Below are 12,835 nucleotides of genomic sequence, written 5' to 3'. Positions count from 1 at the left end.
CAGCAATAAATACAACTGAGGAGCACGCATGACAGTTAATCTGACTAAAATTTTGTTTTCTAATTTATTCAGTGGCATCTGTTGCTACGCAGTAAAGTTTGGCACACTTTTGAGTGCTGTTGTCATGCCACTCTGTTGTAAATGCTATACAAATGTGTTATGGATGGATGTACTGTGTGTGGAAGCATCGTAGAGATAAGTTGTGGTTTTTAGTCATTAGGGCGTTTGTAATTTTTTTGTAAAATATACAATTATGCTAAATAATATTTATTTATACTAAATGATTTGTTTATTTCTAGAAACTGATTAGTATTATACGGTGAAAGACAAAGAAATAACTCTACTTTTATAAGGCAGGGCCACTTTCTGATATCTGTCTCTAATCTGTCTTTGTCAGGCAGCGTTTTCGTCACCAACGTCTGAATAGATGAGATTCTTTTAGCACTGTGTCAGTCTGTGTGGCTGAAGAGAAACAGAGATAATACGTTTTATTTCAAATAACTGCCAATTGGTTTTATAATATGTGTTATATTAAGATTAAAACCATTGTGGATGAGCAGTGGACTTTTGATGACACTTGGAACTGAAAGAAAACCCTGATTGTTTCCCCTATTTGTAATATGACTCCTTGGTCTTAGTACCTGTGTGTTGGCAGCAGTATACCGGGTGTAGGATTAGAGAGGGAAAACATCACTTCAATTTTTGACTTTCTCTGATAACTTAAAATAAGTATTTGTCATTCAGTGAAGTGAGTACATCTTTTAATTTTTAGTAGTCGTTATTACATCAGTGTTCATGGCATTTATCTTGGCCAGTTTCCAGGTCAGGTTAGCTTAGTCAAGAATTGTACAAGATTCTGTCAAGATTTACTCTGTGCCAGTTTAGATGTGTTTTACAGCCAGGTTTAAAAAAACCAAAAGTTTCTGTCCGTCAGCTGAGCAAACGTCTTGCTTAGTCCTTACGTCACAAAGTCACCCTTACAGTGACCATGATCTGTATTTGCGGTTGCTAAATTGTGCATACCGTACTCAGGTGTGTTGGTGCTGTAATACTAAACAGGTAGGATTAGTTTTTTCTGTCTACCTGTGTAAATCTAAATATAGACATCTCTGAACAACAAGACAGTCATGTTTCCACTGCTAAAATATTTACAGCTACGTTGCCCAAACAAGTGAGAGTATGAGATGAGATCTGCTGAAACAAGTTTCTTATTCACTATTCAACAGAAGCCAGACAGGCAAATCGCTGAGTGCCAAATCAAGTGGTGCCATTTGCACTCTGACTCTATTTGAAGTCACATGTCATTTATCCCCTTGGTCCTGTCTTCTTTAACTCTGAGGTAATACCCAAGTGTTAGGCTAGCTGAGCCATATGTGAGCCATGCACACTCCTAAAAGCCAAACAGGCAGCCTGAAGCAATCATTGCACCCAATTCCACTTTATAACCAGCAAAGATTTGGACAGTTCTCTCTCCATAGTCCTTGCTGATTGGACGAAGGCAAGAGTTTATTAGGGAAGGGGGTGCCAAGAGCTTTGTCCCCCCTCCCCTCCTTGCCCTTCCTCTTTAACTTCAACTCCCACTTTAACTTTCGCTCCCCCAGCTGAAGAATGCTCGTAAAACGGGTTAACCTGAACAAGCCAGTGGGAGGGTAGCTCCCTGGCCTAGATTGTTACTATTGTAAAATGTTAGCAAGACCTTGTTTGTGTTTTGTTTAGGGTCCTCTTTTATGAAAATGCTTTGGGGGAGAAACAGCAAGGGTGAAAAAAAAGTTTGGTTTCTTAGATAACTGCTACCAGATGCTTATTCTCTGTCTGTTATTCAGTGTAAAGAGAAGGAGAAAGAGAGGCTGGTGAAGAGGGGTGGGGAAAGGAGACACTGTCATTTCTAGATGAACTTCTCAACTGCTACATGGACACTTTTTCCATGCCTACAATTTTTGTGTCCATTACGCACTGCCACCACCAGATACACAAGAATTGAAAAGGGTGTGTCTGTAAAGGAAAATAGTTAGTTTGCTCCAAAAAACAAGGGGACTTTGACCTTGACCACTGTAGTATGCCCTGGTTCTCTGGCTCAATACTTGATCTCTATAATTCAGCAGCGTGGAGTGGTTTGTTGTGTTTATTTACATTGTGTCCGTCTTTCTCTGTTCATCTCGAAGCTAAAACATTTTGATGGTGGACTTATGTGGCATTGGGGTGTGGCTTCTGGGTCTGTCTGTGTTGAGAAGCAGCTGTGGTTGGCATGGCAAGTTGCAAGAGGATACATGTCTATGAAGGCAAGGACTGTAAAGGCACTGAATGTCTCCTATGTTGTAGCTCACCTGCAGTTTAAAAGTTTCTTTCATTAAAAGAAATGTATACAAGCTGCTGTGAGCATGCAGACGTTTGCTCACAGCGCCATGCTAGACAGGGTTTTGATTTTCCACAATTGCAATTGCTACCATATCGCAGCCTTGAGTTCAAAGAAAAGTCAAATTGTGAACGGCAGACCTCCACGCCACTAATGCCATTAAAGGCTCCAGACGTACTATAGTATGTCAACACTGGCAAGGCATGTGTCAGATAATTTATTACTATTCCTCTTTTTTTAAGCAACACTTGTGCCTAATTGGGATGATTTTTTTTTTCACCCTCTTTTTTGGATAAAGTGGAAAATGTTCCTTTCACCATTACTGCGCTTCACTTGCGCTGGTGACATCACCGCTGTTTATGTGGCCTGTCGTTAAGGCAACACTCCAGTCAAAAGGTTGCTGCTCTCGAGCTTAATGTTGGCCCCAGAATAGCCGAGCTAACACTTGCCTCCTGACAGCGCCACATCATATCAAGCTTTGCTCCAGAGACATAGTTTATGTATCTGGCACCTCCTCACACACCTCAAACATTAATTTGATTCACTATTCATATGAAGGTGGCTCTCAATTGACAACTTCTTATATATACTCATTTGAATGTAATTGCCATGCTAGTAGTGATTCATTAGGACTGCATTATGACTAGTAGGTGAACTAAAACTCTAAACTGAACTAAAACTAAAACTCCCTATTTGAATGGCAGCACCATAACAACATTGTCAGTTGTTTTGCACAATCCAGTTCTTGTGTGATTTCTGCATATTAGATATTGTCAGATACATACAGCATTTTTCTTGTCCTGCAGATGTGACTGTGTAAATGCTTTGGTATTTAAATTGAAAAATCATGGTAAACTTTTATTACAATTACCTCTAGATAGTTTAGAGGAATTAAGTTCATAGTAGTTAATTCACATAAATCCTTTGTTGCTGTTAATTACTACCTAACTTACACTGGACTAAAAAAGAAAGATAGTTGCTTTTATTTAGTTAGATATAGTGGATTTATGTGTTTTTCAGCTAGTATGCTCAGTCAAAAACAATCAAGGTAGTCTGAAGAATAGACCAGCATGATTAGTGTGTGTCGTCCTTTGGACGCTCCCTTACAGACTGAGGAACTTGATTAGCAGTGCAGACTTAATCACTCAGCAGATGGGAACAGAGTGCAGTGTCACCAAGACAAGAACAAACTCGCAGTTGGATTATGGGTGTGTGTGAGAGAGAGTACACGTGTGTCTGTGCCCAGTTAGATAGGACACAGACACGCATGTACACACACTCTGATTTGATTCCTTCTCTGTCTGTCTTATACTGCTCACCCCTTACGACCCCTGTATCCAGCCTGTACTCATGTAAACATATGTAGACATGGTGTTGTGGCACTCTTAGGCAGAGTGAGTGGCATCATAAAGGAGGAAATGTAGCATTTGATGAAGACCAATTCAAATGCTTTTTAAAATATAATCCTATGTGTTTTCTTTTTTGCTATGGGACTGAAACAAAGTAATAATGGTGTCTACGTGTCGTGTGATTCTTAGATTCTTACCTTGGCTAAATTGTGTTTTTTGAGGTAACAACTCAGCACAGTGGGAGGTGAAAGACAACAGGTACTGACAGTTTTCTGAAAATGCATCACTGTGAGGACTTAAAAACCACCACTGCTCCTGCTCTGCATCGCCCCGCAGACCTCATTTCACCTAGCGCCTCTGTAAACACATGGAGCTGGCCAGTTAAAAGAAAGGAAAAGGAATAGTAAGGGGTAAGATGGGAGGGGGATGCGGTTGTGAAACTGGCGTCAGACCATCTTTTGAGTGGAATTCTTTGCAGGGGTCAGAGTTCAGGCGCTGCAGTGTGGCGCTGTGATTGGCTGAGGAAAGGTGAAATGAAAACCACAGTAAACTTTTGACCCCGGCGCAGGAGCTCTGCAGGAACGCCCAGCCCCAGCTCTGGCGTGGTGGAACAGAGCCCGCTCTCTTCCTGTGTTTACTCCACCAATCCAACAGGGACGGTGGGGAGAGGAGGAGGGGGAATGAGCACAGTGAGGGAGGAGAGAAAGACACAAGAGCAAGAGAGCGAGAGGGAGCGAGGGAAGAGAGAAAATTGTCAGAACTGCGCTGCAGTCTGAAAATGAATATCTGCTTTTTTGCACAGAGAAACATTTACACAAATGCATCCTGTGCGAGGCTTCTGGAAGTCAAAATTCAAGTACAGTCTCTTGTTTCAACATATGCTCATTTAAAATATAACAAAAAGTAACTACAATTATATCTACACACTAAATGATCTGTGGCTTCATGAGATTTTGTCTCATTTCTGCATCTGCATCAGTTGCTAGTGAAGATGTGTGTTATCAGACTGTGCAGCATGAAGGCTGATCAGACCCCAGCACTCTGGCTCCCCACATAAAAGGCTGTTTAGCCATTGATTAATGAACTAATTTCCATAATATTAGCTTTGTGTTGATCACAGGCGCCTGCATCTTGTTTGGCCAGCGGTTCGTGCCGTGTCCTCGCTCTCATCACCTCTCTATATGTCACCTCATAGAAAATGAAAGGGTTGTTAGAGATGTACCATTACAGTGGGGCTATGCGACGGGTTGGTTGGTTTAATCTGTGCCCACGTGGGTCCTTTCCTGTTCCTTTCTATTCTTTGTCCATATTAATGATGGATAGTTGTAGGAGATGTGACACACACACATACACACACACACACACACACACAGTGGAATCTGCCATCTCTTTGTTTCCACCTTCATTTATTTTCCCTGTTTTTCTACACGTTGCAGTTTGTGTGAGAACAATGGGGAGATGCATACACAGCCTGTCGGAGCTCTGCGAGTGTGTGTGTTGTGTGCGTGGGGGGATGGGAGAATGTTTTCTTTTCTAAGGAAAAAAAGCAATCCCATGAAGGCAGTTTTCTCTCTGCTTTGCACTACCTTCTCTCCCTTGCTACCTTCATTTGTGACTATCATGTACAGTACAAGTTTGAAGAGAAATCTACCAGGACAGAAAACAGTTTTGTGTTTTATTCATTTACTGTTTCAATGTGCCCCTGTGAATTTTGCGGGAAATTTCTAATGTAATTTATTTTGGTATTTTGCAAAGAGTATAAATTAGTCACACATGGGTTGAGCTGTGTTTAATTTATTGATAATTTACACCACTATTATTTTTCATCTGTAATGTTTGTGTCTGAGTTAGATTATAAGATTCAGAAACTGTTCAAGTCTATAGGACATACAGTGGCAAGAATCTTAGATCTTCATCTAAGTCAAGAGTATTAACAAATACAATGTGCCTAAAGTAATAACACAAAAGCAGTCTGACCCGTCATGTCTTTATTGAGAACAACCATAAAAACTCTTTGAATAATGACCTTTAAAAAAGCTTATTAGTTAATTGGTCTGCATTTACATAGCGCTTTTATACCTAGCTGGTACTCAAAGCCCTTTTACACTGTGTCTCATTCACCCATTTGTACACACAAGCAAACACACACACACCAATGGCAGAGCTGCCATCCAGCCGACCTGACTCATTGGGTGCAACTTGGGGTTTAGTATCTTGCCCAAGGACACTTCAACATGTGACAGGAGGAGTCAGGAATTGAACCACGAGTCACCTACCAACTCATGATTGGTAGGTGATTGCTCTACCTCCTGAGTCACAGCCACCCACTAGGGCATAAGCATAAGTTAAACAACATTTTTTGGAGGCTACTGATAAAAACCACTCAAACTTTTTGAGTTTGCTCTGCACAAGAAGAATATGCTTATGTGAACAATGCTTTGTCAAAAGGATCTTTGACAGGATTTACTATTAAGACCTGTTGATTTACAGAACGCTGGAAAGGGTTACAAAGTTATTTCAAAGATTTTAGAAAGAAAGAAAGTCTTTATTTGTCATATGTAACATGTACATATGCCTATGTCCTCTGCATTTAACCCATCCCCCTGGGAGGAACAGTGGGCAGCCCCATACAGCGCCCGGGAAGCTAGCATGGAGTGTCTTGCTCAAGGACACACCTGGTGTGTGTGACAGGGTTTGAACCACAAACAGAAATTCACCAGTCTACAGTTAGGCAAGGAATCTACAAATGTAGACACTTTGGGACTGTGGCTACTCTGCCAAGAAGTGGACTGCCAGTCAAAATGACCCTAAGACCACAACAAACATTCATTAATGAGATAAAGAAACAACCTGAGTGACAGCCAAAGATTTGAAGGCATTATTGGAACTGACTAACATCTGTGTTCATGAGTCTTCAGCACGTAAAATATTGAACAAGCAGGATGTCTATGGCAGGACACCACACTGCATATTAACAAGAACATCAGTGCACACCTGAAGTTTGCCAAAGAGCACATAGACGATTCACAGCAGTATTGGAAAATATGTTTTGTGGACCGATGAAGCTATATTGAATTATTTGGAAAGAACACACAACACTACATTTGGCATCAAAAAAGGCACAGAATATCATCATGAAAACATCATCCCAACTGTAAAGTATGGTGGAGGTAACATCATGATCTGGGCCTGCTTTAAAGCAGGGCCTGGCCAGCTTGCAGTGATCAAGTGTATCAAAATATTTTTCAGGATAATGTGAGATGTCTGGATGATGGAACATGACAATGACCCAACCAAACACACAACAGAATGGCTTCAAAGAAACAAAATTCGCCTTTTGGAGTGGCCAAGTCAGAGTCCACATACTTTTTCCTATTGTGGAAAAAGTATGGTATGGTTCTCCTCAATAAAGGCATGAAAGATCAGATTTCTTTTGTGTTATAATTTTAGGCACATCACATTTGTTGATACTTAGATGAAGTTCAGATCCCACTTTATAACAAATGAATGCAGAAAACCACAAAATTTCAAAGTTTCGAAGTGTCATTTTTCTGAAATGCTTTTGTTTCCTCTTTTCTCACATTTGCATCATTACCATTTGAAATGTGGTGTTTGTGAGTTTAGTATTCATTTTAAAGTAGTCACACTTGTTGAATTTGATAAAACAAAAAAGGAACAAACTTGTCTTGGTATTTATTTTCTTTATTAAAAATACACAGACAAATGAAGAGAAGAATCTTGGATTTCCCACAAATGCACTACAGACAAACAAACAGATGTGTGTTTCCAGTCTGGTTTGTAAGCTTTGCTAGAATTTCACAGCTGCCTCTGCACCAAAATGGAGAATTTCTGTGAACAGATTACAGCTTCACTTTTTCAAAATCAACGCTTATGCACAAATGCTTGGCATATGTCGTCTTCATCCCCATCATTGAATCCATTTGCATGGCAGCATTCTCTGTCTTAAACCATGTGTGATGTTAGCAGGAAAATGGCTAATAAGCAGTGCTGATCAAATGTTTGCATCTGTTATATTCTTTCAACGTTATGGGGAATCCCCAAATGTCTCTAAGATGATGCCTGCGACATGCTGAAATTCCATTTAGTATTATACACAGCAAGAGGAATAATTTCATTCATTTTGCATAGACCTAACGGCATTGGAAGTGCACATGTTGTAGACAGTGGGTGTGATTAGCTTTCGATTCATAATGTGTTTTATTGCTATGCTTATGTTAATGTTATGTCATAACGATTTTAAAACAACAAATAAACAATTTAGTAGATTTTAGTCAGAACAGATTTAAGAATGGTTGAGCTCCATTACTTCTTCCTGATTATTTCCACTTTTATGTTAAAATAATTTTATTAAGGTAGTGGATGTTTGTAAGCCCCCTGACCCACTGCCAGCCTGCTGCAGACGTCTCACCTCTCCAAGAAGTCTGCCACGTATTAATAGAGCCTCCACGACCCCACCATATTATAGCTCAGAAATCTGATATACAGTATCTTCTCTTTTCTTACCCTAAGTTCATTTTGTGTGTGGGCTTTACCTTTAGAACCTAAACCTGTCTGTTAGCAGCAGCTCTGGTGCGCTGTAGATCATTCATGTGAGCCCTGTATTGACGCTGCCCCCGCCCCACTTCACCAACTAACCTGACACCTCCGTGAAATTACTTTCTCCAGAGTGCTGCTGAGCTCTTATGTTACACAATTAAACTCAGTTTTTCATTTGACAATTAACACAATAATACATGTAAATGGTAATGTTGTTATTTTCTCATCGGATAAATTGGGTTGAGAGTTCACAAGTTCCACCAAGTTCCTGCTTCTCATTAACCGCTCATTGTTGTTTATAGTATGTTATTTAGTACGACAATGACACAAGTGGGTTGTTATAGGCAACACATTCTTCAGCCATAGTGTAGTACACTATGTATCAAGAGCTTATCTGTAGTTCACATATAGCTGAATACATAAATTAACCAGTTTAGCTTTGTGGACTCCATATGACCTTTTTCTCTTGTGGTTCTTGTAAGACTGTGTGTCCCAAGTATTTAGGTTAGCCAAAAACATTAAAATTTTCCAAATGTAACCCCACGGAACAGTGTGCAGAGCTGGTGACACGTACATATTTAATACCTTTAGTATGTCTGTTTTTGGAAGGAAGGACTTGCAAGTCTATATGATCAACATTTGTGTTGAAGAAGAATGGGCTTAGAATTACCCAGGACTTGACGCTAAGGCTGTGATTGGTGTGAGCTCCAGTGTAGAGCTGGTTGTATGCTCAACAGGAGGTGCAGAGGTTCTTTGAAGAAAAAACAGGAAGTCATTGGGTCGTTTTGTTTCTTTTTTGCACTTGATGTCCTAAACCCTTGTGGACACCTTTTGTGACTTTATTACCTTGCCTCTGTGATGTGTGTGTGTGTGTGTGTGTGTGTGTATGTGTGTGTGTGTGTGTATGTGTGTGTGTGTGTGTATGTGTGTATGTGAGTGCTGTGAATAATGATGCTAAAACCTTCAACCAGTGTGTGTCTACCATTATCTTACAAGAAAGACATTTATTGTAGGATTGTTGTCAGAATTTTGCCTTTTTTCTCCACACACTCAAGCCTTGAACTCTCTCTTCCTTTGGTATAGTTGGTCAGTTTAGGTGCATGGGTACTAAATGTGTTTTTAGGGGTGTCTATTTGGTTGTATGTATGTATGTATGTATGTATGTATGTATGTATGTATGCCCCAGTATATCTGATCTTTGTTTTGGGTGGGCCACTGTTTATTGTTGGGCCTACCATTCTTTGTCTCAGGGAGCTCAGATTGCAGACTTTATTTCAGGCTGAACAGGAATGTCCTTCTCACTATTCTGGTCCTGAATGACACTGTTGTCCTGCTAGACTTGTCTGTACATCAATATTATGTTTTTATTTTAATTTAAATTTTTTGATACAACTGATAATCAGGGGACAGATAGTCTATGTCTTCAGAGTTACTGTGCTGTCTTTGTTTCCTCAATATGAAAAAAGCCATGTTAGATTCAAGAACTTTGAGACATGCATACTTGTAGGATAAACTTGCCACTGATGATGTTCATTGATGACGACACATGTTTGGTATGGGAATGTTTGCAATGTTGGTGGTTGATATGAAGCAAGGGCCCTCGCTGTCAATGGCTTCGTATTAAGAGAGATTGTGTCTATCCTTTGACTACCCAGGGTTATTTCTGACCGGCAAAATTTAATGACAAGTGACCATGACGTGCAGTTATTATTTATTTGAAACTGAGAAATATCAAAAACAGAGTGTGGCTACCATATACATTAAACATACAAGTACAACATGCTATACCAATGTTGATTTTAGTGTGTTATGACCCTCCTAACAGTTTGCCGAACTCAATCTGAACACTATCAACCTCAAACCCTTCTGTGAGTGGGTGACATGTACCCCTTCACCACAAAAACACAGACTCCTAGCTGCAATTTAGAACCAATATTTAAGTATCACAAGAAAGCCCTCTTACCAGGCTATAATAAGTTAGTTTGTTGGCGGTGAAGATTCTCAGTCATCCAGATGAAGTTATCTGGAAGCTGAGTAAAGGACCTCAGCAACATGTGAGGGAGAATAGTAGAAAGTCGAACTGCATTCAAATACACGGATATATGCATTCAGAGCCAGTGTCTTGGTTCCAGTGCCAGTTTCCAATTCTGTATATGTGTCTACAGAGATAAGAGATACAGAACGTAGTACACAGTATACATCAGAGGACATTTGTTTAAGCATAGTATGTAAACTACATGTTCAACACAATATACACCTCCAAAACTAAAACATACTACCTACTGCAAAATGACTTAGTATGTGTGAGGCTGAAAGTACCATTAGAACCACACCAGCTCTAGACTCCATTACTCTCTCACTACAGTCAACAGCATACATATACACACTAGCAAGTTAGCTAAACGTCTGTGGACATTTCAGTGTGCCTGATATTCTGACCCCCCACCCCCTTCTTGTTGGGCACCAGCAAGAATTTTTGAATTATATCTAGCACCATTTAGCTCAGCCTCCTCCCATCCCCCTCTTCATTCTACTCAATCTGCCTTGACTCCTCCTCCATCTCCTGTAGCCTATATTCATATGAGTTCTCATATTTCATGGACTTAACTATGTGTCACCTCGAGAAGCTACTTGTGCATGTGGGGCGTGCATTTGTACCTTTTCGAATCAGTAAACAAGACAAGATAAAAAAGGGAAAACAAAAAAAGTTAAACAATAATCTCAAAATGGAGACTTATGAGTCAAAGAAATGTGAGAGTAAATGCTGAAAATATTCACATTGTTTCTCTTGTGGTCTTGAATCTGTTATACTTTTTATTTTTTTCTTAGAAAAACTTGGACCAGAATTTGTAACCATGTTTGAACAGCTGACAGAAAGGGAGCTCTTTTCTCTCTTTCTCCGTGTTAAATAATTCAGCTGCAGCATTAGCTCAGTAGCAGCCCTGATGTGATCAGTGGTCTGTAGTGGAGGATCTTGCACACATCAACTGTGGCCAGACAGTGTTGTAACTGCTGCCTGATGTTTGGCTTTGGTGAATTTGAGTCTATACAGTCTATAATGAGTCTAAGCATTGATGTTTGTTGATGAAATGTTTGTTTTTTTTTATCTGCCATTTCTATTTCCCTATAGAGCAGCAGTAGGTCAAAGGTTATTTTTTAATAAATTTTAATGTTAAGCAGGGTTGTAGGCGTATTATGAAGAATTTGTGTTCAGTGCACTGTGATTATTATTAGACCACATTATTAAATAGGAAAGAAAGTCTGACGGCTTATCTCTGTCTGTGGAATGATGGTGCTAAAGGTCAGTGGTTCTGGAGCAGTTTGTACCCACAATGAAGACCAGGCTCTCCCAGTATTTGGGTTAGGTCTCTATAACAGGTCCCTTGATAAAAAATAAATAAATATAAAAAAACCTGTGCAAACTTCATTGTAATACTGTAACAGATATAGTTGTGATTATAGTTAAAGCATGATTTGTTTTTGTTGTTGTGATGGGAGCTTATCCAGTCGGTATGGTAAGAAAACGTTAGACCCCAGAGAACCTTCTTTAGTGCGATTGTATAATAGTACTGACTATAAAGAAAGCACGTGAGTAATGTCTGACTAATGTTTTTCTAAGTAGTGTAAGCACTGTCTATCAAGCAAAGGGCAGAAAAGAAGAAAATGACACGCTCAGTTACAGTTAAAAATCACGTGCAACAAATGAAGCACTACTTCTTTAGATATGTGCCCATCCAGCAAAGGTACAGTGGCAGTTTCCATTTAGATTCGTTGCAGGAACTTTTGGACCTTTTATGAGAATGGTATTGTTTGCACACTGGTTTATTCTGTGTTGTTGTACGCCTCTGATGGGCAGCAGCAAGCACACAAGGTGTGAGAGGGAACCAGGACGACAAGGAACCAGCCTGATACATAGAATATGTAAATAGGGTGGATGAGTGGCCACATTTCCAGGAAAGGGAAGTGATGACGCAGTGGAACTGGCTGAGGGGAGGACGCAAACAGGATGCTATCTGCTGCGGCTTCCTGTGCAATTTTAGAAATCATTTTTTTTCCCATGAATTTCTGTGAAAGCAAAAGCAACATATAAAGGGCTCATGGTATTTTCAAAGGAAGCAGAGGAGTGCTATTATCGAGTCACTTTGAGACTGCTAGACTTTCAGAAAGCACCACACTTAATGACCTTTTCATTTTATTTTTTTCTGTTTTCAGGAAATGTTGAGACATTGAAGCAGCACTAGACCCTGAATGGAGCTTGACTGGGGCTTGTACTGGCCAAGGTGAGCATGTGGCATATGTAGAAAAAGCATATCCGCTCATTCTTGTACACTCACCCCAGGTGGACCTTGCATTAATGGTTCAGAGCGTTATAACTATGAGAAGGTTTATTTCTCACATTGACAGCTGCTGTTTGCAAAACTGATGGTTTGTGAAACATCATTATCATCTTGTCCCTGAGCAAGTTTCACATTGTCGAATGAAGCTGATTTAGGTCAGTGGCATAGTGTCAGGCCTGTTGAGACTCATCTGTGGTTTTGATGGGCTGTTCCTCGCAAGCTGTCACTCTGCTATAGAG

General features: G+C 40.0%; 1 protein-coding gene across 5 annotated transcripts in view; it reads left to right on the top strand.

Annotated features, from left to right (window-relative positions):
- Nucleotides 1–12,835, top strand: part of LOC113154657 (nuclear receptor coactivator 3-like) — a 45,092-nt gene that overhangs the window by 2,137 nt on the left and 30,120 nt on the right. For 4 of the 5 annotated variants that reach the window (XR_003298048.1, XM_026348971.1, XM_026348968.1 and 1 more), the window contains exon 2: nt 12,472–12,539. The exons of the other annotated variant lie outside the window; for it this stretch is intronic. The gene's annotated coding sequence lies outside the window, so the exon portion shown is untranslated. The remainder of the gene's footprint in view (nt 1–12,471; nt 12,540–12,835) is intronic. 5 annotated transcript variants of the gene reach the window in all.

This window comes from Anabas testudineus, chromosome 5 (assembly GCF_900324465.2).
Source record: "Anabas testudineus chromosome 5, fAnaTes1.2, whole genome shotgun sequence".
NCBI lineage: Eukaryota > Metazoa > Chordata > Actinopteri > Anabantiformes > Anabantidae > Anabas > Anabas testudineus.
The sequence above is the reverse complement of the archived record's forward strand: the minus strand, read 5'-3'. Positions and strand labels throughout refer to the sequence as shown.